General features: G+C 49.4%; 1 protein-coding gene across 2 annotated transcripts in view; it reads left to right on the top strand.

The window, feature by feature from the left end:
- The window catches only part of Neurl1 (neuralized E3 ubiquitin protein ligase 1), an 83590-nt gene that overhangs the window by 31986 nt on the left and 36094 nt on the right, over window positions 1–15510 (top strand). Inside the window, exon 1 of one of the 2 annotated variants that reach the window (XM_052184247.1) lies at window positions 10899–11079. The exons of the other annotated variant lie outside the window; for it this stretch is intronic. The gene's annotated coding sequence lies outside the window, so the exon portion shown is untranslated. Of the gene's footprint in view, window positions 1–10898; window positions 11080–15510 lie in introns of those variants that run through there. 2 annotated transcript variants of the gene reach the window in all.

Genomic DNA, 15510 nt, shown 5'->3' with positions numbered 1-15510 from the left:
GGTGTGCGGCAGGGGGAGGAGAAGGTGCCATATGGACTGTCAGATGGTGAACGGCGTTATGGAGAGAGGGAAGCCACGGAGGGGGGCACAGCTAGGGATTATGGGTGGGGGATGTTATGCTTTTAAATCCTCCTGACAGAGGAGGCTTGAGGGCATTAGAAGGCAGTGATGTAGACAATGATGCGGAGACCTAGAACTCTGTGGTCCATGTCATGTCATCTGCTATGCAATGCACTCACTGCCCTGTGACTCTGTGTGAGCAAACCCAGGCTGAATCTGAATAGGCGCCCACCCACTCACTACCAAGGCCCCCTCTGGGGAATAGTTTGAATGGCAGCTCGGGGGATGGGATGCTTCTTCCTTTTGTTTCCCCCTTGCAAGTCAATATTGCTTTTCAAATTTATTATTGTTGTGGTTTTGTGCCCGTGCACACGTTTCATGCACGTGGAGGTCAGAGGACAGCCTCGGGGTCTCTCACTGGCCTGGAGTTTGCCAAGCCAGGCTGGCTGGCCACAGAGCCCCAAGGGATCCACCTGTTTCCACCTTCCCAGTGCTGAGACTACATGGCTGTGCTATTAATAATCTTCACAGTTTTTACATGGGCTTTATAAATTGAACTCAGGTCTTCGTGCTTGTCAGACAAGCACAGTCTTGACCGAGCCACCCCCACTTGCTTTAAAATCAATCAATCAAACAAACGACGAACAAACAACAACAAACATCTCTGAAGTTTGATTTTTACAAGGTGAGCTTTACAGACCTGTCCCTCCACAAAGAGCGCCGTCTCCCCACCCCCCACCCCCCTACCCCCGCCGTCTGCAGAGGGAGCACCTAGCTTCCACAGCTGTGCTCTGGAGTGAGTATGGCTCTGGCAAGGCCAGCAGCTGCATGCACCACTCTGCAGTGGGGCGCTTTCCTGGTGTAGGACTTGTAGTCCTGGTTGGCCTCGAACTCACTTTGTAGGCCGGGTGGACTTTGCACTTGCTGCAGTCTTCCTGACTCGGCCTCCTGAGGGCTGGACTTGTACACACGCATCAGCGCTCTGGCCGCTTCTCCTTCTCTTATTCTTCCTGAGGGTTCGTGCCAGGGATGGATGCTTCAGAGCACATGAACGCTCCCTGCCAAGGCCCTCAAGCCTCTGGGAATGCTTCTGACTCCTCCCTCAGAACGAGGAGTGTCTTTTTAAACGTATATTACTATTGCTATCAGGGTGTAAACAGTCAAGCACAGGTGCCCCCCTGAGACTGGAAGACAGCTTCCGGTCCTCCCGGAAATGAAGACACAGATGTCTGACTAGAGCATACGCTGGCTCACGGTCTGAGAGTGCCAGTCCATCGGGGAGAGAAGAGAGGGAAGCAGGAGCCACTGGTCACATGACACCACAGTCAAGGATGGAGAGAGAGGAATGTCAGTGCTCAGATCACTTTCTTCTTAATTTTTTTAATTGATTTTGTGGATTTCACATCACGCACCCCAGTCCCACTCATCTCCCTGTCTCCTTATACCTGCCCTCTGCCTTTGCAATCTCCTCCCCAATAGAAAAAAAAAAATCTTGTTGTGGAAGTTGTAGTGTGTCACAGTGTGTCTCACAGTACACCTTTTTGTCCACACTTCTTGGCTTGCACATGTTCATTGTGATGAGTCTTTGGTCTAGACTGAGGCCTCTGGCTTCTAGATACACTATCGAAACTGGAACCTCACAGGGACTCCTCTTAGATATCCTGCAGTTGCCCTGTGTCGTGGAGATCCTGAAGCTTTGGCTCTGCAGGACCAGCCCCTCCATGTGCTCCAGCAGTTCATTGATGGGGTGGGGTCAGTTCTCCTGCTCTCATGCCCCCAGAACTAGCTCTGTTCTGCATAGCCCTCAGACATCAGTGTGGCCCTGGGCGGCAGCCCAGGCTAAGGACATCTGCTTGGTGTTTAACAGTAACAGACTGCCTTAGTCAGGGTTTCTATTCCTGCACAAAGATCACGACCAAGAAGCAAGTTGGGGAGGAAAGGGTTTATTCAGCTTACACTTCCACACTGCTGTTCATCACCAAAGTAAGTCAGGACTGGAACTCAAGCAGGTCAGGAAGCAGGAGCTGAGGCAGAGACCATGGAGGAGGGATGTTTCTTACTGGCTTGCTTTTTTTATAGAACCCAAGACTCAGCCAAGGGATGGTACCACCCACAAGGGGCCCTCCCACCTTTGATCACTAATTGAGAAAATGCCTTACAGTTGGATCTCATGGAGGCATTTCCTCACCTGAAGCTCCTTTCTCTGAGATAACTCCAGCCTGTATCAAGTTGACATAACACCAGCCAGTACACAGACACCCCCCTCCCCTGCCACTGCTGCAGGGCCATGGACCCAGACATGGCCCTTGGTGACTGCCCAGGCCAGGACCTTAGCACGCCTTAGGTAGCATCTCACTGATGCTCAGCTATATCAGGCTGTCCCTCACTACCCTGGAGTCTCCAGTTCTGCCTCTCTTCATTGTGCCCACCTCCTTCTCGTCTATTCTCCACCGCTTGCTTGCCCATCTTAGTGGTACCTGGGGTCTCAGGGTATCTGGGGTTATCTCAGGAGTTGCCTCAGGAGTGCTTGCCCTGCCTGTGCAGGGAGGCTGGTGGTTGTCTCAGTCTGGTTCTCCATCCGGGTCCTGTGGGGCTGGCTCCCTGCCTAGGCCATGTAGCAGTAGGCGGGGCTTGTCTCATCTTGGGCTCATTTCCTGCCTGGGCTGTGTGGCCCTGGGCCCACTTTCTTTTTTATTCCTCAGCCCATGAGATGGTACTGCCCACATTTGGGGTAGGTCTTCTCAGGTCAGGTAACACATTCTAGAAATTCCCTCACAGACATGTCCAGAGATTTGTCTCCTAAGTAATTCTACGTTCTGTCATTCTGTGGAGGGGACAACTGACACTAACCAGCACACTTGCCCATCTGTAACTTAATGCCACCTTTCCCCCTGTTTTCGGACACAGGGTCTCATGTAGCACAGGCTAGGTTCAAATGTTCTATATATAACCAAGTTCAAGATGATTTTGAACTACTTCTGATTCTCCTAGCTTTACTAGGCTGGGGTTATAGGTATGCATCATTGTACTTGGTTTTAAAATAACAATGTGATTTTTTTTTTCTTTTATGTGTATGGGTGTTTTGTTTGCAAGTGTGTCTGGGCACTGTGGGGATGCAGTGTCTGTATAGGCCAGAAGAGGGCGTCAGATCCCCTTGGACCTGGATTTACAAATGGTTGTTAGCTCCATGTGGGTGCCTCTGTAATCACAGTCAGTGTCTTAACAATGGGCCATCTCTCCAGGCCTTAACAGTAATTTTTTTAAGGGACCAGAGTATTTTCAAAATATTCAGCTTCTTTAGTACTTTATTTTAATACTTATTTCTGTGTATGTGTTATATATATGTTTGCATGTGAGGAGGTACGCATACCATAGCCTGTATGTGGCTATCACAGGACACCCCGGATCCAGCTTTCACATGGATACAGTGCTGCACCCACTGTTACCAGCCCAGCCATTCCTCAGCCCTGTGCCTCTACCTGCTTATGGTTACTATGATTTTATTTTGGGTTTGTAACAGAGTATCATGTAGTGGGGTTGGTCTTAAGGTCTTAAACTTACATTATTACCAAGGGTAACCTTGAGCTCTTGTCTGTTTGGTTGTTGGCCCCTGTGTTTTGAGACAGTTTCTCTGTGTGGCCCCAGCTGTCCTGGAATTCACTCTGTGGATAGCCTCGAACTCAGAGATCTGCTGGCCTCTGCCTCCTGAGTACTGAGATTAAAGGCACGTACTACCATTCCTGCCCTCTCAATCACTGGAGCATTAAATCTAATGCTGTTTTGTAAATATGTGCCCTGTTTTGTGAGTGTCATCACCTCCATCTTCATTTCCTCATTTTCCCCAAAGTCTAGATCAGCAGCCCCTGGCTCTCACGGCCCCTAGAACCTGACTGCCACCATTCTACATTTTGTCTCTATGAACTTGATTAGTCTAGTTGTCTTAGATAAACAAATTTGTTGTATGGTATTTGTCCTTTGTAAATGGTATATTTTACATATATGCTATATATTAATATATTATATATAGTATTATATATAGTATTATATATTATTGTCAAATATTTTCATATACTAATACATTAATATATTATATTAATTATATAAATATATTAATATTATATATATATATATATATATATATATATACACACACACACACACTTCATTTAGTTCAGTGTCTTCCAAGTTCATTTGTGATATAGTTTGTATCAGAACTGTCTTCCCTTTTTAAGTATTTTTAATTGACTATGTAGCCTTGGATGGTTGGTACTTACTATATCGACCAAGCTGATCTTGAACTCACAGAGTTCCGTGTGCCTCTGCTTCCAAAGTGCTGGGATTAAATGCATACCTGCCCAACAGAACTTGTTCCCTTTTTAAGGTGGAGTGATACTGTATTTATATACCACAGTTTGCTCCTGGCTTTGAGACTGACCTGGCTGGCATAGGGAATGGAGATACAAACACACACACACACACACACACACACACACACACACACACACACACACACACACACACAGAGTGTGTGTCCTCTGATGGCGATACCAGCAGTCTGGAATCTCTGTGCTTTTCCCGTATACAGCTGGATGACAGATGAGAGGTTAGCTGATCTCGGGAGGGGCTCGTGTGGGGAGGGAGTCGCAAGCTGCTGAAGGAAGCTGTGTGGTTGGTCCTTTTTGCACAGATTTTGAACATCCATACTGGGGTCAGGGGAAGTTCTTGTCATTCCCCTGGGTCTGAGGTCTCCTTGCCCGTGTCACGAATGCTCATGTGTGCAGGGATGCCTTCGCTCCTACAGCCTATCGATACACACTTGCGGTTACCCCACATTTTGCTTGTCGTGAGCTAACAGTGGCATCCTTGCGGGTTTCTTCCCCAAAGTGACAGTGCTAAGCTCATCCGATGACTCTTTTCTTTTCTTTTCTTTTCTTTTCTTTTCTTTTCTTTTCTTTTCTTTTCTTATTTTTTTGGATGGGAGGAGCTGATTCAACTTAGTTTTTATAGAAACAATTTTCTTTGCTTACTCTGTCTCATGGCCTCAGATGCTTGGGTGGGTTTTTAATGCAGTTTTATTGAAGTCTAACTGACACATGATACACAGCACATATCTGTACAATTTGATGCATTTTGACACATGTGTATGTATATATACATGTGTATGTATACATATATGTCTGTGAAGTTATAGGCACCAATAACGTCTAGGGGACATCTCTGTCACTCTCACAAGTGTCCTTTAGGGGTTTTCTCCCTAACTCCTGCTGCTGCTGGTTCTATCCTTCCTACTCCCCAGGATTTGCTTCCTCTTACTGTAGCTTGGTTGGCATTTTTAGAACTAGATATAGCTGGAATCCTATTGGATGCTATTTTTCCCTCAAGCTTCTTCCACTCAGTACAGTTGTCTTGGGATCCATGTAATACGCTGGGCTGTGCAACAGCCTGGTGCCTTTTATTGCTGACTATCTCATGAATGGATGTGGCTGATTCTACCCTCTGGTCTGTTGATGGGCATTTCTGTTGCTTTCAGTATGGAGTCAATATGAATCCTCTAAAAGAAGATTTGCTTTTTAAGCCTATGTATAAATGTACTTGTGCTTCTCTGGTTTTTTGACAATGGAACATCTCAGTTACAATTAGTAAGCACATTTGATTATTTTTGTTTTGATGACAGAGCCCCTTATTTCCTGGGCTGGCCTTGATTTTCCATATAGTTGAGATGATCTTGAAATTCTTTTAAAATCATTATTACTGTGTTTGTGTGCATGGTATGTGTGTGGGAGCATGTGTGTCCCAGAGCACGTGTGGAGGTTGAGGGACAGCTCTCTGGAGTTGGTTCGTCCACCTTCAGGTGGGTTTCGGTTGTTCAGCAAGGACTTTAACCCACGGGCCCTGTCCTTGAACTTCTGTCCTTCCTCTTTCCACTTCCAGGAGTAATCCCAGGACTACGGCTCTGAGCCAGCAGGCTGGTTTATGCTGGCTGAGCTAGGGATGTGGGGGGGGGGGGAGGTGCTGGGCGAGGCCTTAACCAAGTATGTTTAACTTCTTCTTTTTAAAAATATTTTATTTTTATGTGCATTGGTGCTTTGCCTACATGTGTCTGTGTGAGGGTGCCAGATCCCTGAGAGAGCTACAGACAGCTGTGAGATGCCATTGCGGTTCCTCTGGAAAAGTCACCTCTTCAGTCCAGTCCTCCGTGTGTTTAACCCCTAAAAAAATTGAAAATGTGGTGTTGTGGGAAGGGGAGGGTGAGGGTAAGGGGAGTGGGAGTGGGAGGGGACAGACAGAGAGTCAGACAGAGTGGGTACTCAGGGAAGGTCCACATGTACTCCATGGGATGGAAGTCAGACAAGGAGTCAGGAGTCAGTTCACTCTCAGCTGTATGCTCCTGGGACTGAACTCAGGTCACCAGGCTAGCACGGTCACCCTCTGAGCCATTTTGCTAGCCCTGAGTGTGTTTAACTTTTAAATAAAGGGCCTAAATATTTTCTACAACAGTTAACCATTTTGCATGTTCACTAGCAGTGTGTAAGATGGTGTGGGTTCTGATTTTCTGTGCCTTCACCAATACTTGTTAACTTTGGCCTTTCTAACAGATGTGCAATACCTCATGAGAGTTTGAATTTGCATTTCCCTAGTCAGTAATTATACTAAACATTTTCCGTGTCCTTTTTTTTTTTTTTAAATGCCATTCAAGGTGTACTTTGGTGAAGTGGCTGCTTAATTCTGTGTCCGTTGTGTCTTCCTGGGCTGTTTTCTTATTGTTGAATTTGAGAATTCTTTATATAGAGAGGATTCTCAGCAACCATCTCAGGCTGTCTGCTGAATTCTTTCAAACTCTGCTCTGGACTGGTTTTGCCAGTGAGGGGTGAGAATTCCTGACATAAACAGGATATCTGGAGTGGGAAAATTTTAAGTGAACCAGGGCAGCTCTGCCACTCTGGGCGGGTTCGCTTCTAGTCTAGTGATATGTCACAGCCTTCATAAGGATTCCAACCAGATATATGGTCTCTGGCAGGAAAAGACTTACTTCTCTGGGACCATTTTCTTAAGAGCAAGGAAAGTATTTAGTGTGTATGTGGAAGAAGTCCCCTATCAATTCTCCCGCCATGCCTCATTGGCTAGATGTGGGTCACATGGTCATTGTCTGTTTAGTCACTGGCAAGAGGGATAGAGCAACAAGACTTTCATGAACCAGTGAGGGGCACATGAACCTTCTGGAGGGCTCTAGGAGCCACCCCTGTCATCAGGTAGGTATAGTGGCATGCACTTTTAATCGCAGCACTTGGGGTGGGGGTGAAAGCAGGGGTGGAGGTGGAAGTGGGGGCAGGGTCTGGGTCTAGACTGAGGCAAGAAGACCTTGAGTTTAAGGCTATCCTGGACTACATAATGGGTTCATCGCCAGCTTGGGCAACATACTGAGAGCCTGTCTAAGACATGCCAGGCCCTGAGTTCAATCCCCAGCCCCACAGAAACAGATTCCCAAACTAATCCTGCTTGGGCTCATTCTCAGAAATTGTTCATCAGTCTGGGTAGGGTGTGGCTACTAGTCACTCTGTAATTTCCAAAGGTGATGTGGTTGGGGAGCCAGGCTTGAGCATCGGTACCGTCTTGGTCCAGGACAGATGTTGAGAGTCAGCCTCAACTATCAGTCTTGCTGGAAAAATGTCACCAAACAAGTCACCAAACCTTTTTAAACCTCACTTTCCTTATCTATCCCATGGAACTAGCCCTCCTCTGGTTCCTAGGAAGGCTGAATGAGCCCATGGGAGCTGACAGGCTTTGTGACCATTGATACCCGAGAGTCACCTGCTTAGCCCCTCAGTCGACTGCCTCCTTCCAGGAATAGCCAGGACAGAGATTTGTATTGAGCTCAGCTTCCTATCATGAAATGAGAAAAAGGAGGGGAGAAAAAGAAGGACTGGGAAGCCACAGGCAATCTCAGAGGGCTTTCTTCTCCGGTGTGGGCTTGAACAAGCTGCTATAAATGGTTCCTGCATCCGGGCTGGAGGTGCTCTTCCCACTGCTGCTTTAGTCAGGAGAACCTGGGATAGGTGGTAGGTGCAGGGCTCTTCCCTAGAGTCCTGCAGAGGGTGGAGGAGCTGGCGCGCGTGCCTCTGCTGCTTGCAGGAAAGATGGCCAGACAAGGACGTGCATTCAGCTTCCCCAGTGTACAGGTCACAGTGGGTGCTTAGCTTCTTGGCTATTTCTTAGTGAGGCCCAGGCTGGGCTGACAACATGTCAAGGGAGCCCCTTGGGCTATGAGATAATAGGCCAGTTGATCTGTCACTTTTGGGTCTTACTGGGCCCAAGGGGCCACAGTGGGTACTGAGACGGGGAGGGTAACCTCTAGGAAGCTGGAGAGGAGAGAGATGAGTCAGAGCCAGGACTGTACACCACCAATCACAGCCTCACCTCCATTCTGCTCTGTTTTCTTCTCGCTTGTGTTAAATACTCTAGGCAGAACCGTGGGTACCAGCCGCCATGTTATAAGCTGAGTACCCATGAATAGGAGAGTCCCTGCGGGGCTAGTCTTCCTTCCATGGGCTAGCCTGCCTTCCATGGGCTAGCCTTCCTTCCATGGGCTAGCCTGCCTTCCATGGGCTAGCCTTCCTTCCATGGGCTAGCCTGCCTTCCATGGGCTAGCCTGCCTTCCATGGGCTAGCCTGCCTTCCATGGGCTAGTCTGCCTTCCATGGGCTAGCCTGCCTTCTATGGGCTAGCCTGCCTTCCATGGGCTAGCCTGCTTTGGATGGGCTAGCCTGCCTTTCATGGGCTAGCCTGCCTTCTATGGGCTAGTCTGCCTTCCATGGGCTAGCCTGCCTTCCATGGGCTAGCCTGCCTTCCATGGGCTAGCCTGCCTTCCATGGGCTAGCCTGCCTTGGATGGGCAGCTCTGCCTTGGACAAGCAGGGCTCATGGCTCACGTGTGTGGAGTACTTTGGTGGGAAGGTGGATATCATGGGACACAAAGCCAGATCCAGAGGTTGGGGTCAGTTTGGAGAGTTCTGAATGCTTCCCAGAGGGACCAAGCTTCTCCTGAGGTACTCAGGAACCACCAGAAGTTCCGAGAGACAGACAGACCAACCTGTCGACCCTACAGAGGCAGCAAAAGTGCCAGTGAGTGTGCGGGTCGGGATGATGTGGCCAGAGCTCTGGGAGGAGCTGCCGGATAGGAGTTAGCCTATCTCTTCAGAGCTGAGTCATGATTCTGAGGCCACACAGAGGGGCAAGTGCTTGGGTGGTGATGTCAGCTGATGTGTATCTTTTGGGATGGTTGGGGGAGGTGGAGAGACAAGGTTTCTTTGTCAAGCCCGGGACTCTCTTGTGGTCTAGACTGACTTCAAACTCAGAGATCTGCCTGTCTCTGCCTCCTGGGTGCTGGGATCAAAGGCTCATGCTATTATGCCTGGCTCAGAGTTCTGTCTTAATCTAGTTTAGCTGCTTTGTACCTGTGTGACCTGAACCAAGTGTTCTGTGTCCCCAAGCCTTCAGTGTCCTCACTGGGGATGCCAAGTTCCCAGTGATGGCCTCACCTTCTGGGGCCCAGGGCAGGTATTTAAAGATGACAGTGGCACAAGTAATTTTCGTAGTTTATGTATTGGCTACTTGACTTACTGTTGTGACAAAAAGCAACCTAAGGAAGGAGCAGTTTATTCTGGTTTACAACTCTAAATTGTAACTGTTGCAAGGAAGGCTTTCTCAGGCCAGTGTTAAGGTAAGGAGAGCAAAAAGGTAGCTGGTTTTTGTACCAATGCATTGCATTACATTGTTTCCATGTTGTGTTACATTGTATCACATTGTATCACATGATTTCCACAGTCAGGACTCAGAGACAAATGTGCTCAGCTTGCTTTCTGAGTTTTAACAAATCTGAGACCCCAGCCTGTGGAGTGGCACCACCCTATTTGGAATGGGTCTTCTCACCACAATTAACCTAATCTAGAAAATCCCTCATAGTCAGGCCCAAAGATTCGTTTCCACGGTGACTCTAAACCCTGCTAAGTTGTCAACAAAAGCTAGCCACCACTGGTATTCACTTGATTTCTGTTTTATTTTTATATGAGGGGGCATACGAACTCTTCAGGAGAGCCCCCACAGACGGGGGGGGGGGCGCGGGGGGGGGGGGGAGGCCAAAGTGTCTGGGCAGATGGACGTGAGTTCAAAGCTGAGTCTCTGCTGTTTCCCACTCTGTGTCCATGATTCCTCATCAGTAAGATGGGGACATGATAGGGTCTTTAGTGTTATGACAGAGGTTCACCTAGACCACCCTTCCTGCGCTTTCCAGACTGTTTTGGGCATCCTGCATTAGGGGCCCCGGTTCTTCCTCCTGTTGCTTTGGCAGGTAGGCATTGTCCTTCTTAGCCCATTTTTCAGAAGAAAAAATGGATGCCTGAGGATTGAGACTAGGTAGTTGGAACCACTCAAGAGCCCAATCTCAACATCTCCTCTTCTGTGAGTTGTGAGTTGTCCCCTTGCGCCCCCCCCACAAACTCTTCAGTGGTTGCAGCAAACTATTGGAGTCACTAGACTGCTGGCATTTGGCTACTAGTGGCTTCCCTGGGAGTGTATGATCCTAGAATCACAGCCCTTGTGGGTCCTGGGCCATTATGATATTGTACCCATTGTCTGAGGGAGAGAGTTGGAGAGAGAGAGAGTTGGAGAAAGAGATGATGCAGGACACAGGAGCAAGTGGGGGTGGGGTGGGGGCCGGCTCAGCTGGCTCTGAGCTTTGCTAGCCTCTGCAAAGCAGACCCTGAGGGACAGGAAGGACAAAGCCAGAGATGCAGGCAGCTTGGAGGAAGGCACACAGGCTGCAGAAGACCCAGGGCATATCCTCAGATTTGGGGTGCTATGTGTATGCGTGTATGACATGTGACTGTGTATGGGGAGAGGGATGGGGGAGGGTTCCTCCCTGCAAAGGAAGTCTTTATCCTCCCAACATCAGCTGCTGCTTTGTTTATAATCCAGCAGGCCAGCAGGGACCAGTCCGGTGCAGTTCTGCCCCTCAGGCGCACAAGGTTTGTTCCAGCACATATGTCCTGTCTCCTACATCACTCTGGTGTCCTCCCCCTCTCTCCTCCCCCCACCCCCCACGAAAGTCTCATTGTCTTCCTTTCCTTACCTTAGCCAGAAAGGTCATGGTGTTACAGATCGGGCCGACTCCGGCTGATGATTTATTACTCGAGACAGAGACAAGGGCTGCCTTGCAGTTTAAGATTCATTTCTCTCTGACCAGAACCAGAGCACCAGCCAGGTGACAAGGGACAATGCTTAATCTCCCTTCTTAGCTGAACTGGCTGCTGGCCAGTCCTCTGACATGGCATTTGCATATATGGCTGGAGTGTAAAAGTACACATGTAAAACTTAGAGCCTTGCCTGGTGAGCATGTGTAGAGCTGGGTAAATGTCGGTGACAGAAGGCGCTTCCTGAAGCTGGTCCTCATGTCTCTCCTTGGAGGAACACAGCCTGTGCTCACACCCAGCATGCCAGGTCACTCCTCTCCCTGGGGAGTGGGGGCAGGGGCCTTTGAGCCTCTGGTTCCCCCTGCATTCCTGACAGTGGTCAGGTAGCTTGTCTCACAGATACTGTCTGTGTCTCTTGCTTCTCATGAAGCAAGTCTTGCCGTGTCTTGTCCCCATTAGAGGAGTGACCACAGAACCTCAGAGAAGTTCTGTGCTTCGTGCCCTGTCACGTGATGGCAGAGCCAACTTGTATGGCTGCGAGGCTAGAGCTCCCAATCTCCATGTGGTTGGGTTGGGTACATCCACCCGCCATTCCTGGCCAGTCACAAAGATGGAGGTTCGGTGCCTGTGGCTTCCAGGTGGCAGGTGCTTTCCTGGGAGCAGGAATCTGGGTACCTCTGTGCTCAGGTCTTTTCTGTTTGGCATGGATGGTGAAGCCTCTGTGTCATCCAGGGCAGCTGGGGAGTGTGAGCAGGTGTGTTTGTGTCTCAGAGGGTCTCAGAGGGTGCTGCTGGCAGAGAGCCCAAGGCTGGGGGGGGGGGAGCTGGGAGGGGCACCCGACTCCAGGTTGTTTGCTCAGATTCTCTTTCAGTCTCCACCCCCGCCCTGCACCTGTCGTGTTGCCGTCATCTTGGGCAGCTGGCAGCTGTCTCTGCTTAGGGCACCTGTCCCAGAGGACACCCTCCGGTCTCCATGGCTCCGGTTTCTCTGCACTGGGCAGCGTTTGGAGTCTGTGCCCTTGCTTCATCCTCCGTCCCTCTTTCAGACTCCAGCTAGCGACCTGTGTTTTTCTTCGGTCCAGATATAGATGGAGTTTGGGGGCGGCCTTCCAGGCCCCTGATTCTCCAGGCCCAGCCTAATAGGTCAGGGTAGGGAGGCTGGCCCTGGCAGGTCGGCATGAAGCCCTAAATACCACATGACTCATCACCTCAATCAAATTATCCTTTGTTCTTGATGGAAAACAAACTAAAACAAAACCCCAAACACTCATAACATAAGGAGCTGCCTTCCAGCTCCTCCTCTCGGACCACATCCTCTCCCTGACTTCACATGCTAGCCATTTCCCCAGGCTCATGAATGAGAACGTATCCCCCTCCCTTCAGCCGGTTTAGTCTGTTACCTACACACTGTGTTTGCCTATAGACCACTTTGAGTCCAATCACCAAAGATATCAGCCCTGAGTCCAAGTGCTTACCCAGCATGCTTGAGAAAGCCCACGCTTTTCTGAGCCTCCTTTGCTGCACCTGTGAGGTGGGCTCAGGACTCCTCTGCTCGCCTCAGGGCAGGGGCTGGGCCCACTGTCCTCTGGAGGCGCTTTCCCCTCAGCCTGCACAGCGGCCTAGGAATTGGTTGTTTCCTTTGCAGTGTTTTCTTGGGCTCTGCCTTTGACTGTCAGCTCTGAGAGGGCAGGTTCGGGGGGTTGGGGGGGGGGAGATGCCAGGCCACGGGAAACGTGGGTGAAAGAGCACTGTGGGCAGGGTGGAGCAGGAAGGGGGTGGGGCTGGCTGGGCAGGGTCTTAGTGATGTTTGTTTTGCTTTGTGTTAACTTATTCTCTCTTTTATCAAATGTATATTCAATTTTTAAAAATCTTACATTTGTGTTTGAATGTGTGTGTGTGCTCATATACATACATGTATATGTATATGTGCATGTGTATATGTATGTATGTATATATATATATATATATTGAGAGAGAGGGGTTATTTCTCTCTGTAGTTCTGGCTGGCTGTCCTGGCACTCACTCTGTAGACCAAACTGGTCTGGAACTCAGAGATCTGCCTGCCTCTGCCTTCTGAATGCTGGGATCAAAGGTTCAGGCCATCACTGCCTGGCTATTGTTAATTTGTGTGTGTGTGTGTGTGTGTGTGTGTATGTATATGTGTATGATGTATATGTATATGTATGTATGAGTATTTTGCCTACATATGTTGGTATACCATGTGCATACCTGGCTCTTACAGAAGCCACAAAGGGAGTGTAGGATCCCCTGGAACCTGAGTTACAGGTATTTGTGAGCTGCCGTGTGGGTGCTGGCTATTGAACTCAGGTCCTCTGGAAGAGCAGCCCGTGCTTTTAACTGCTAAGCCATCTCTCCAGCCTCCTAGAGTATTTATAATTTATTCTTCAGCAATTTCATATATGTATGTATCTTGCTATATACCCTCAATTTCCACATGGCACTGTCCCGGACACCCGACCACCACCACCAAGGCACCCTCCTCCTGCTTTCCGGTCTGATTTTCTCTCTTTCTTTTTTCTTTTTTTCTTTTTTTTGGGGGGGGGGTGGATTTGGTTTTTTTTGAGACAGGGTTTCTCTGTATAGCTCTGGCTGTCCTGGAACTCACTCTGTAGACCAGGCTGTCCTCGAACCCAGAAATCCGCCTGCCTCTGCCTCCTAGAGTGCTGGGATTACAGGCGTGCGCCACCACCTCCTGCTTCCTGTCTCATTTTCTAATCCACTAAGTCCAGTTCCTATTGCCCACATGCATGGGTGGGGGCTGCAGTCTCATCAGCAGCCACATCCCTGAAGAAAATGGCTGTCTAGGAGGAGGGTTTTGACAGCTATGTGGGCTCCAAGAACCCAGGTGACTGACATTCCCCAAATGTGGCCAGAGAACAGTTGCTATTCCTTGGGGAGGGGAGGAAGACTGCATCTGCCTTCAGTAGGACCGCTTTGAGCCTCAGTTTCATGTTTTGCAGAGGGAGGATGAACACTGACTCCTGAAGGGATGCTTTGGAGTTAGCTGAGGTTACACATATAAAATCCTTAGCTCTCTGCCTAGCCCAGGGTATGTGTGCACTGAGCCAACAGGACCACCATTAGCTGCCTTGGTTGGTTTCCCTACAGACTGGGATATTAGTTATTCTCTTTGTTGTGACAAAATACTGGACAGAAAGTGATTTAATGATTTTTTTATGTGTATGAGTAATTTGCCTACATGTATGTTGGGGGTACCATGTGCATGTAAGCGATGAAATGGTATTGCTCACAGTTCAGTGGGATGCCCACCATGGTGGGAAGGCAGGGCTGTAGATGCACCAGGTGGCTGATCACATTGGTCTCCTCAGTCAGGAAGTGGAGGGTGGACAGGAAGTGGGACCGGGCTATAAAACACACGTCAAGGCCAGCCCCCAGTCACTCACTTCCTCCAGCAACGGTTCGCTTCCTTAAAGCTCTAGAACCTTCTTCCAAAGCAGCTCCCCTTGCTAGGCCAAGTGCTCAACAAGCGCAGGAGCCTGTGGAAGACTCTGTACCCCAACGGAAGCTTGCGGGGCATCCACAGCCTCTGCCCAGTGTGCCTTGTCGAAACGCTGAGCTGTTTGCCTGTGGCCACAGAAGCCCCTTCCCCAACACCAGCATGGCCCACACCACGATCTAGAAATGTTTCCCTGATGCCATGCCCTGACTCCTGCCCATTGGCTTCTGAGGGGTGAGGGGTGAGTCTTGCTTGCCCGTTGGTTTGTGGTGGAGCACCGGGAACGAGTGCTTCTTGGCCCATCCCTTTTAGTAAATAGGATCCTTTGGTTAAGCAGAGGCTTGTGTGGTGCCCCATGAATAAAAACTAATAGGGATGTATTGCCCGTTCCACCCTGAAGAAGGGGTGCCACCTCCCTAAAGAACCCTGACACTGCTCTGGGGAAGGGCACAGGACATTGACACTTCCTTTGAAAACAGGGCAGCAGATTGTGGGGAACAAGATCCACATGGGGGAACCCCTTTGTTCTGCGGTACTGTCCTAGGCCTGTAGCTATCTTGCTGGACCCTAATTCTCTATTTTCCCCAAGTATCCCACCAAATAGGTTTCACAGTATTTTGCTCAGGCTGGCCTAGAGCTCGTGATAGCCCTGGCTTCATGTCCTGGGTGTTGCAGGAATTGCTGCTGTGTGACCCCCCTCCTAGCTTCTATTTTGTTTTCCTTCCTACTACCCAAATGAAGGGCTCCTCGTCTCCTTCACCACACCAGCCCCAATCCCGCTGCACGAAG

Source organism: Apodemus sylvaticus, chromosome 1 (genome assembly GCF_947179515.1).
Source record: "Apodemus sylvaticus chromosome 1, mApoSyl1.1, whole genome shotgun sequence".
Classification (NCBI taxonomy): Eukaryota; Metazoa; Chordata; class Mammalia; order Rodentia; family Muridae; genus Apodemus; species Apodemus sylvaticus.
The sequence above is the reverse complement of the archived record's forward strand: the minus strand, read 5'-3'. Positions and strand labels throughout refer to the sequence as shown.